General features: G+C 39.7%; 1 non-coding gene across 1 annotated transcript; it reads right to left on the minus strand.

The window, feature by feature from the left end:
* Window positions 1-4,941: 4,941 nt before the first annotated feature.
* On the minus strand, window positions 4,942-5,053 carry trnal-caa (transfer RNA leucine (anticodon CAA)). Its single transcript has 2 exons — window positions 5,016-5,053; window positions 4,942-4,987 (listed from the first exon to the last, which is right to left on the minus strand). It is a non-coding gene; the product is annotated as a tRNA-Leu (tRNA).
* Between the last annotated feature and the right edge of the window lie 5,928 nt (window positions 5,054-10,981).

Below are 10,981 nucleotides of genomic sequence, written 5' to 3' on the forward strand. Positions count from 1 at the left end.
TAATTGTGAAGAAGGTTCACTACCAGTTTGGAGAAGCTTTCCTTGAATAATTGCAGTGTTACGCACAAGCAACACCACTGCCGATAGTTAATCATTTTCCTAGTAATGGCCTTTAAACAGTTGTCCCTCAGTGCACAATTGCAGCTTTCTTTGGCTCCTGGCTCTGACTGATGAGACCTGGAGGAGGATGTAAAGTCCTCAGCACCACAGCCTCACTATTTACTTAACTGTTGTTCTGAGGAGAAGCACAAGAAGACAAGTGCCACCTCTGTGACCCTGGGGTCAGCGGCTGCTTCTTTATATCTGCCAGCATCATCCCTCACCTGCAGGGTGTAACATGCAGGAGGTTCATGCAACCCCCCCAACCCAATGTACAAGCGCCCCATCAATATTTTAGAGTTTATCTCAAATGTCGATAATTTTAGTTCTTTCTTCACCAACAGTAAGTGATCCCTGCTGTAATGACAACTGTGAAGCTGATGTAATTTATTCACTGAAAACTCCTAATAACATCACTGCACAGCTACACTTTATCCATCCATCCATCCATCCATCCATCCATCCATTATCTACAGCGCTTATCAGTCTGACATAAATGCATTGGCCAGCTGACAGAGTGTTTCAATACATAACATTCCAGTTGCATTGAGTATCTCATCAAGTCAGCACACACAGCCATAAGAACAGAGTTACTCCAAAGAAGGGCAAAGGCATATTTGGTGTTTAAGGCGTTCAGTTGTTAGTCATCATCATGAGCATAATGGGGCATCAGGAAACAACAGCTAATAAATATGTGGTGTGCCAGCTGACTGCTCGTCTGCATCCACCAGGCTGATAATGTCACAGGCCTAAACTGTTTGAAAGACCATCAGTACATGTGAGTCAGTTGTCTACATGATGCTTGGAGCCTTACATGTTGATTGTTTTTGCTTAGAGAAGGATTTTACAAGTGATAAGGGTCACTGGGCAGAATTGGACGTTATTAAAGACACAGCTCAGGAAAGTAAGGAAAGAGATGAGCAGGAGACAGGACTTACTGTAGATAATGACAGCAAGAGAGGTTGGTGTGGAGAGCAGGGAACAGAGAAAAGAGGGCATAGAGAATCCAATAACGATGGTGAGTGCAGAGAGGGACCAGCTCTTCCGTGATCTGTCTAGTATATAATGCTGACTTTGTTTTGTCCCCACTGCTGTGACTTGACTGACTTGGAAAAAGTGCACTAACTTCCACAGGAGGATGAATGTTCGTCAGCAGAAAATTGTTGGAGGGAGTGTTTCTGTTTGAAGAGGTGGAGTGTATGGTGTGTGTCCAAAAGGTTAAGCCTTTTTTTTTTTTATCAGTCTTCAGTATCGATGTAATATCACAGAGCATTGACTGGCGTCTGGGAAATGACTTTCCCTTTGTGCTCTGAGACAGAAATTCTCACTTTAACATAATCAACAGAAAAATAAAGTTCACAACAAAAACTTTGATGTAGAACACTGAATTCTACTTCATAGGATGAGTATAGGTTAGTTCAAAAATAAACTAGTATCCTGGCCTGTTAATCATTTGGATTTTGGCAGAAAATGGGAAAACCCATCATGCACTGCTAAAACTAATAACTTCAGAATAGGGCATACAGAATTGGGACTAGTTAGCTGAGGAGCAAGTGAAGAACAAATCAAAAGCAGATAAGAGGATGCAAAAAGAGTGAGAGAAGATAAAATGTAATTAGATTCCCTTCCGACTGTCTACTTTACTCTTGTGTCATGTCAACAATAATTCAAAGATTTACTGGTCTGCATTCAAGGATTTGTCTGTATGTTGTATAATGACGTACCTCACCAGTGAAAGGACTCATATGCTCATATTTTCTATGTACATAAGGTAGAGGTGATGATGTATTTCATAGACCATTAAGATGGACTTTTGGAAAAATGATTTGTTGTATGACCTTAATGTGCAGCTTTGACTTTTGGCTTTGTTGTTTGGTTTTACAAAGCCTGAAGTTATGATGAGGAAACTCTAGTTCAGAAACACAGCGAGTAAAATACAATACATGTGTAAAGATATGTTTATGTGGTTTTATTGAAGGAGGTAAATTGTCCATAAAATACCAAAGCAAAATCAGCTGGACTGTATTATGCTGAGAGGGGATTTGTTGAATCACATTACATGAGGAGTGCAGAATCATATAAAGACTTATTAGTAACACAATATAGTCAAATAGAAGACCATCGCTGACTATAACCTTTAACCTATAACCTAATGGCCACATTTACATTCTTCCTGACCAATGGCTGACCCAAAATGTGTCTTTCAGATCTGATCAGTTCCTGGTGGGACTGTGAAAGAAATATCACTTCACAACACCTTCAAGGAGACTTCATATTTGTAACTAATTATCTGACAAGAAAGACTCTAGCTCAACATGCAACTTTTTCAACAATGTCCTGCAGCTTCTAGTATAAATCATACAAACAGCAAACCTCAACGTTACATTAGCCATACTTAGTGGTTAGCTGGGCCTGTCGGCAGTGAGTTGATTTAGGATTTATATAACTGCGTTTGCTGTTTTGGCCATGTATTCTGCATTTATCAAGCACGGCTGACCTTTTTCTAAACCGAAAGAAGCTTTGGAGAACAGAACCGTGATCCATATTCCCCCGTCTCGGACTGACATTTTTGGCTGAAAGACTTTACAGAATGCAAATTAGATGCAAAATGCAATTTAGATGTTGTTTTACAATGATTTTTTTTTTCTGTGCTTTTAAATCATGTTCATGTGCAGGTGGATTCATGAAGCTGTAATGAGGTTTGGGAGATGGACACGTCATCAGTTAGTTTGGTGAGGTGTTGAAATATCGGACAGAAAATGCATGCAGAATAATCAGCCACATGTCATGTTTCAATGACATGTACTTAAATGTAAAGTATGTGTTGCCATTTATTACAGCCCTTCTTACTCTTTGTTTCCTCCCATATTTTGGACTTCCAGACTTTCTCTTTTATTTATGTGTACTTTGTAATGCAGCCCGACAGCCATCTGTTCAGTTGGAACAGCTGGATTCAAACCCTTTACCCTGTGCTATGTTTGTTTTGGGGGGGTATTGCATATTTCATATTTCTGGCTGGAAGTTGGCACACACAGTACAACACTGACGTAAAGTGAAGCAGAGTCAACGTCTCAGACATCAGCGGTCAAGGTGACATTTATTGATATATTGTCCATCCCAGGTAGGAGGATAAAAGTGCCCTTGTCTTCTGGTTGTAGATTTGAACAGGTGAAGTGTGGTAAAGACTGAGCTCCAGTGTATCTGACATCTTTCAACTGTCAGGGATTCAACCTCACAGAAACAAATCTGTGCTGTGGCTCAGAGGTAGAGTGGTTCGTCCCTCAATCGGAAAGGTCGGTGGTTTGATCCCCCAGCTGTGAAGTGTCCTTGGGCAAGAACAGATTCCTCCTGAATGAATGATGTGTGAATGAGGTTGTGATGTAAAATCGCTTTGAGTAGTTGAAATGACTAATAAGGCAACTTCTTCAATTGTATTGCATCACATCCATATCTAGAAGGAAAAAAAGTCCTCCATTACTACAGATTACCATGTTGAACAGGTAGACCAGGCGTGCAGAATAAAAGGGTTTGATTCTGCCGAGGTGCGATGGGCAGCCATGTCAAGCCAACAGATGTTGTTGGGATTTCCAATTTAAAAGTATTTTTGTTTGTTTTGTATATTTTCTTCCACACCTGTTGTTTTGTGTGAATTCAGCAATTACCACACAGCTGCTCTCCTCTCAAGCTCAGCTTTGTTTCTCCTGTTTCAAATTTTCAATGCTTCCACTTGAACATATCAGATTTTTTCAACTTCATGTCGGTGCTAAGTTTCTTTCAAGTTGTCAGTGTTGGTGTCTTCTAGAGGCTCTCAGTGTCACTGGGAGACTCTAAATAAAGCAATGACTGGATTACAGTCGAACCAAACTGTGCTGACTGCAGGAGTCACTGTATACTTTCTATTGAGCGACATTTAAAGTGGCCTCTGGGAAAAACACACACACACACACACACACACACACACAGCCTCCCCACATCCTAAAGTCTGTCTGGTGTGTAATAGCTGAATGGCTAGAGCAGGACATTCACCAACCAGGAGGTCTGTGCTTCGATCCAGTCCACGTCACAGTTACTTCATAAAAAAAAGTAGAATGCCGCTGGTTATACTGGCTTTATTTTTATGAATTCTCTGAATAACAGAAAAAATGATATCTATATTTTTAAAAGGAATAAATATAATGAAATATATATACCTCTTATTCTACTTAATTATATACTTATACTTCACACTCTCCCCCATGGTGAACCCTGAAGCACCAAATAATTTCTTCAAGTATAACAATGATAGATTAAATAAATGTACTCATGACAAACTGTGACACTCTCTGCTTAATGCCCCTGTTTGAGACATTGATCCTTATAACACGTCTCTAAAACACTCACAACCGTACTGATGAGCAGATTTTAAAGGTTAAGAAGGAGATTTTAGGTATGCTCATTAGGCTTGTGCAACACCAAATATATTCATGGTGCACTAATGTGTATCAAAGAAGCATCTGTCAGCTCCTCAACATCACATCTGTGGGCACATCTGGAGGAGAAAACAAGGAGAGGAGAAATCAAGTCCACAAAACAGTGCAATGTAGGGAGCAATAATGTCCATAATCCAGAATGGATCCTTTCTGCTTCACCACATTGGTAACAGCACACTGACAGTCATTGATACTGGTCCTGAAGAGTGTGTTGCTTTCCAGCTCCATGACAAGCTTTTGAGGAACTTTAAAGGTTCAGGAGGGTAGTTGACCTGGCACCCGCAAATGCAGTTTTCAGCAACCTCATCTTGTCCTTGAGGACATAAGATAAGATCAACTTTATTAATCCAGAAGGAAATTATTTAAAGGTTCTTGTCAGAAGTGGGATTCGGACCCACGCCTCCATTCGGAGACCAGAAGTCCCATTTTAGCCAGGAAGGTTTTTACCTTGAGTCTGGCGCCTTAGACCACTCGGCCATCCTGACAACTGTCAAGAGTTCCAATCTTGGTCTGTGATCCAGTGATTCTCACTGTGGTGCCCTTAAACTCTGGATACTTCATGGTTTAAGACCTGTTCATGCACATTCCCAAAATAAAACAAGATGAGATGAAATAAAGTACATATATGCTACAGATAATATAGTAAATGTCCGCAATCAACAATACAGTCAGATATAGTATTGAGTTTGCACTTGTAAAACAAGGGAACCCTTGATACAACCCTTCATACAGTAACAGGACTACACTGTGAGACATGGAGGACAGGCCTTGTTCTATACTTCAGGTGAACACAATATGAAGCTTCGACAGTCTGAGTTAGTAAATCATGTGGGCATCTCCCACATTTACAGTGTTTCAGTCTCCTCTTATTTGATTTGGAACATCCTGGTGGTCACACGTAGGTTTGCTGCTGCGACAAAACACTGAACAAAGCAAACCTACGGTTGACCGTCAGGATGAAGACACACACGATTTAGTCTTAGATAAGGTAAGACGGACACGTGAGACAACCTCTTTTGTGGGGATTGTTTACACCATCATTGACTGCTGACTCCTCAGTCCTCTTAGTCAGCCAGAAGGGGACGCAAGTCTTCAACAGTGGCTTCAGTTTGACCTCACAGAGCAAAAGGCTTTCGACTAGGCTAAAAACAAACCTTAACTAATCTGCTGTGGCTCAAAAACTGACAATCATAGACAAGTTTGGTCTCTTTTTAAGCATCTGCAGATTGCTGCCATACACCATATGATGTGATCCACTTAAGTTACACAAACTGCAACATGAATGTATTGTTAAAAGACATTTTGTTGTTTCTCCACTTTTCTTTCTCTTGTCTTTTCTTTTGTTTGTCTTTCTCAACGTTGCTCAAGACAATTAATTTCTTATCTGCTGCTCTCTCAATAACTTCTGTCCCAATAACTTCGTAACTTCCACATTTAATGAGAAATTTCAAAACAATCAGTGAGTACAAAGAGAAAGTAGCAGAGAAAGAGAAAGACAGAGAGAGGCAGTGAAATAGAGAAAGGAGCAGGCCTGAACTTCTGTCAGCGTCAAGGTTTCTTCTGTCTCTGATTCCTGTTTGTAAAGTCTTGCGGGGCATTTCTCTAACAAATCCTCACCTCAGCCACACAGAATTTACATTTAAATAGGCATACAGTGCTGCAGAGATAAACTATCTGAGGCTGGGGATGATGTATTAATGTAAGCCTGTCATTATATCTGCCTCACTGATGAATCAATTATTACAACTTAACTGAATTTTTGAAATAATAAATAAGAGTGAGTGAGTGAGTGAGTGAGTGAGTGAGTGAGTGAGTGAGTGAGTGAGTGAGTGAGTGAGTGAGAGGGAAAAGAGTACAAACACGTGAAACGTTTGATGTTTTATAGGTCTACAGTTTATCACCATCACTGTCAGCCCATCATTGTCCTCATAAACAGTAGATGTCCACTGTTCTCCTTTATTACTATTCACTTGGTAACTTTCCATGTCTGTGCAAACGCTGGAGGAGTTTCCTGGGTGCAGATGGATGCAAATCCTGTCCCTGCAGCAAATATTGGGGATTACTTCTGAATACTATTATGTACATATCATCGTATGATAATCCAATTTCTTCACACACACACCCCCCTCACACACACACACGCAGACAATTACCACACACACACATTCCTATATTACGAACAGTGGATTACTTTTCTACACCAACCAAGTGTTGCCCTCCGTGTTTCTGGTCATTTTGCAAAAACAAAAGCAGAATAGCTGGACGTGTGTGTGTGTGTGTGTGTGTGTGTGTGTGTGTGTGTGTGTGTGTGTGTGTGTGTGCTTGTGCTTTGACATTTTCTAAGGCTGCACTGTGTCTGGTGGGAAAAGACGCACACAAACACAAACAGGGACACACAGAATCTGTGTGTGTGTTTGTAATATAAATGTAATCCATTGATAAGTTTATTTTACAACAACAAGCAACTCTAATATATTCACTATTTTCTTTTCAAGGGCAGTAAAACCACACTGCAGTAAACTCACATACACGCACACACAAGAATGATGCAGACATTTGTTAGACCTGTTATACTGAGTGACATAGACACAAAATACTGTTTCACAGCGAATAAACATTCTGGTTGCTGAAACATATTTCTTACCAACTCCAGATATATAATAATATATTTGATAAACCTGTATTTAATGGCAGTCACGTATTTCACAAGCTAGCGGTCACACATACCATTAAAACAGGAAGTGACCTCAGTGGATAAGTTCAGCAGCAATTCCTGTTAAATAACTGGTTTGTCTGCGTTTAAGGCCTCATTTTCCACAACTGAGATTCTGAATCTGTGTCGTATTAGGGAGATGTCAACCTCCCTTTATCAATCAATCAATTAATCAATCAATCTTTATTTATAGAGCGCCAATTCATTACAGTGTTATCTCAAGACGCTTTCCATAAAGAGCAGGTCTAGACCAAACTCTTTAATTAGAGAGAGACCCAACGATTCAGGAATTCAACATTAAGGATTCAAGAATCCCCACATGCGCAGCATCAGATATTATATTGAGCAACAGTGGCAGGAAGAACTCCCCTTTAACGGGAAGAAACAGAACCAGGCTCAGAGGGGGGCGGCTTTCTGTCAGGTTCCGTGTTGGGTGGAGGTTGGACAGAGAGAGAGAGAGACAGAGAGAGAGAGACAACACAAACAGCAACCAACATACTAACAGCGACTATAGCACTAACAATAGGAGTGTGACTAAAAAATTAGCAATATGGCTTTATGTGACTTTTGAAGAAACGTACATTGAAGTGAATGTAGAAATAACCTCTCTCAGTAGCATTTCATCTTTTTACACTGCAGGTCACACAAGAAAAGAATACTGCCAGTCAAACTATGTCATGAAAACTATATCTGCTATTTGATATCCCCATGCTTGTTTCAACTGTATATGATACTAATTTGTCCTGGAGATTCTTTCAGTAGTATTGTTGACTTATTTATCGTCATTATATCTGGTGGGCTGACAACCTTTTTTATAATTCACATCTATTGACATTGATGTGATGCCTCTCTGCTTTAGTTACACTGTCCACGCTTCCCTTATTCTAGTTAAGTGTCCAGTCCAACAGTTTTTTACATGTGTGAGATGATACAGTGATGGTGTTTATATCTGAGGATACAAAGATAAGTTACATACATAATAATACTTAGTTATTAACAACTCCTCTTTCCATTTCTTTGCTTTTTCCAGGTAAGATGGACATGTGAGCCAACCCCTTTTTGTGTGGATTGTTTTCTGTGTTTTGCACCCACCTGTCTGTTTGTCTGACTGAGGGGTGACAACGGCACCGTAAGGCCTTGTACACACACACACACACACACACACACTTGGCAATATGTACCATCAGTGCTGGGACCCAGCACATGAATAAGATGCTTCACACTACTCAAAAGTTGTTCAAAAGTTGTTCAAAAGTTGACGGTGGCAACACACAAAAAAGGGTAATAATGCACTAGCAGAAGAAGAAGACATGGATGTAAGCAATACAGGAGTTAAAACATTCAAAATATCAAGTTAGAGTGTTTTATGAGATGCAAAATCATAAGTATTATGCACATGTATCTATCATAATGTCATTTGTAGTGATGTGCCCTTTGTTGAATGCTTCATTTCCCTTTTGATTATTAGCCTGTGCCAGAAGAGTCTGATATTCTGCACCTTTGTTGCCTTTGTTGAAATATCTCTTCTACCCCTGAAAGATAATACAATTCTTATTCAAAGCAGCCGAATTGATAATTTCATTAGAATACAGGAGGGCAAAGCTGTGAATCTTCAGCAGGGTGTCGTCCCAGCTCACTGCAGGGTCACATTATCTTCTGAGCTCGAGCCGTATGTTTAGTTTATATTGAACTCGCTGATTGAAAACATCGCTGTCAAGACGGGAACATCACCACCGGAAATACACTTTAAAAAGAGGTTTTAAAATGGAAATGCTGGCTCTGCTTGGCAGCTCTGGTTTCACTTACACATATATTTATAGGATTGTGTTAGTTTACACGACAGACGCCTCTGAAACCGGCGCTGGTGTTGTGCTTTTGGAAGCAACATTGACTGCACAAGTTCTTGAAAAGCTTCAAACTTGAAGTCATTTTCACAGTATCCTCTATGGGCTTTGTTCAACTGGCAGACACTTTACCATCCTCAGCTTGACATGACATCAGTCACATTACAGTGCTGAGTGGGCGGTGAGTGATGACTGCCAGTCTCAGGCTGGAAAATATGAAGCTTTGGCCGGTACTGTTTGTTTGATTAGTTTTCTCATTTACCCCCTATAGTATTCTGCCCTGCAGATAACATGCAGATGTCTGTCTCCACTGCAGATTAGTTCAATAAGGTTGATTTGGCAAGGAAACACAGAGGGAATGAAGGACAGTTTATCTGCTTCACCAGCAGCCCTGGTCTCAACATGTCAGATAACTTCTCGACCTCAACAACAAACACACACGCACATATACACACACAGGCATGCGTGCACACACATACACACAATTTCACCGTGATAATTTGAGAGGAATGGCCTCGCCACCACACTCACAGATGAAGACAGCACTGTCTATTGTTTTAGCGATAAAGACATTCAACATGAACAGACACAGCTGAATGATAAACATAATGTGAGGGGCAGGAAGAGTAAGGCAACGCAGAGGAGAAAATGAGCCGCTTGTCCTGCATGAGAAGAAAAAAAAAACAATTCTGAGCGCAGGTGTCATCACTGCAACAGAAACAATGGAAAGCATTGTCACCATATCTGGACAAGCAAAAACAATGGGGAGCTCTGAAGAGTAGGTCATCTGATTGTATAACAACCATCTGTGGTTATAAACCTGAGCGCAGAATAATAAATGGATGACACCACAAAGATCTAATTGAGGTTTGAACTTCACAATCTTGTTATTGAAAAATAATGAGGGATTTTTTTTTTTTTTTTCTGGAATCACATAAATTGAATCTGGAGGTGCCATCAGATATGATAGGTGTTTATGAAAGGGCTGCTGGTGTCAGTATGTGGGTTTGATTTTTGGATTAATAATAATAGTCTTATTCCAAAATGCAAAAAAAATCATGTGAGAAAACTGAGATACCTGGAGGTGATAATAATAATAGCTTTTCACATACTTTACATAGAGTAACACAATCTGATGTCTCTCTCTCTCTCTCTCTTTAGAAAAAAACAGGGAGTACCAGGGAAATCTGGGAAAGAGAAATTATAGTTATGTTTTAGAAGAAGAACGTTGATTGTAAATAGCTTAATAGCATCAACTTTATAGCACAGAGCTGCGAGTACTGAACCACTGACAAAACATATAAATAAAGCACAATCAGTTTTAATAAGTACATTTTATATATTGATATTAGTATGAACATTAACACAAGACATTAACACAACATTAAAAATATTGAAATGATCCTCAGTTAACAGTCACGTTATGGATTGTATGTAGGATCGTATGTCCCTTTAGGCTGAGACATATTGATACATACTGCCCTGTCTCCCTCTAAGAGTATTTGAAGTAGGCTCCTTAAAATCTGAAATGACAGAGGTGAGTTTTTATAGTAAATGTGCTGTGCTTTGTGGAATGTTGTACATTTTATGTGCAACTGTGTCTCAACCTCACCTGCCGAATAGTGGCCATGATATATTTATTTTTTTCGGTCCTACCTTTTCAATATTCACTTTATATTCAGTGATTTTGATTTGATAAGGATCTTTCTCTGCTTTCTATCTTTGACAGTAAAGAGATTTCTGCCCACTTATCATCTCTGTTTAGGCTCAGATGACATTCCAGTCTATTCTGGCTTTTAGTTTCTTCTTTCCAATGCTCCTAATAGTGTTCTGTACGTTGCTTTATAGTGTGTTTT

The sequence above is a fragment of the Pempheris klunzingeri genome, chromosome 4 (assembly GCF_042242105.1).
Source record: "Pempheris klunzingeri isolate RE-2024b chromosome 4, fPemKlu1.hap1, whole genome shotgun sequence".
Taxonomy (NCBI): domain Eukaryota; kingdom Metazoa; phylum Chordata; class Actinopteri; order Acropomatiformes; family Pempheridae; genus Pempheris; species Pempheris klunzingeri.